Here is a 1,073-nt window from a genome sequence, read left to right on the forward strand (position 1 = left end):
AATCAGAAAAGTGCTTGCACATCGATGTTTATTACGGCACTTTTCACGATTGCTAAGTCATGGAAACAACCCAAGTGCCCACAAATTGATGAATGGTTAGAAAAACTGTGGCACATATACTCAGTGGAATACTATTCATTCATAAAAAACAACAAAACCTTGGCCTTTGACAGGAAGTGGATGAATATGGAAGACTTACTGCTGAGTGAAGCAAGCCATGCTATGAAGGAGAAGCATTGTATGTCCCCACTTAATATATACCGAGTGTCTGCACTCTATGACTGAAACTAATTGTATAAATGATATAGAAACATAGTATATAGATGTAAATACCAGATATAATGTGTGTGAAAGAGGAGGGTCTGAGGAAGAACATTTGGGAGAGGGACAGCGAGGCAAAGCATTAATGGCACAGAGAGGTGTGGTATTATGTGTCGAAGATATTTCATAGTTTTTTTCAAAAGTACTAGGGAGAAATGTTCACCTGTTGAAATACCCATTTTGTAAGACAAAAAATAATGTGATTGAATGTATGGAAGAAAATGAAATAAAAAAAAAAAGAAAAAAATTTTAGAAACATAGTGATGTCCAAAATATACAGGGAACTCAAGCAGCATACCCTCAAAATATAATTCAATTAAAAGATGGGCAGTGAGCTCAATAGAGAACTCTCCAAGAAAGACAAATAAATGGCCAAAAAGCACATGAAAAAATGCTCAACATCTTTTTTCATCAAAAAGATTATAATCAAAACCACAATGAGATTCTACCTAACCACAGTCAGAATAGCTAAGATTTAAAAAGTAAAGAATGATAAATGCCGACAAGGCTATCATGAAAAGGGAACTTTCCTACACTGCTGGTTGGAGTATAATTTTTTTAAGAGAGTTTTTTGCTATAGGGCATGTGTGCTCTCCAGAGAGACAGAAACAGAGAGAGAGAAAGTGAGAAGTCACCCCCTAGGAGAGATGGCCATGACACAATCCTTTCTCTTCCATTCTTTTTTTTTTTTTTTTTGGAGAGATTTTTTCACTGTAGGGCGCGTGCGCTCGCCAGACAGACAGAGAGAGACA

Source organism: Tupaia chinensis, unplaced genomic scaffold, assembly GCF_000334495.1.
Source record: "Tupaia chinensis unplaced genomic scaffold, TupChi_1.0 Scaffold000130_1, whole genome shotgun sequence".
In the NCBI taxonomy this organism is placed as follows: Eukaryota; Metazoa; Chordata; class Mammalia; order Scandentia; family Tupaiidae; genus Tupaia; species Tupaia belangeri.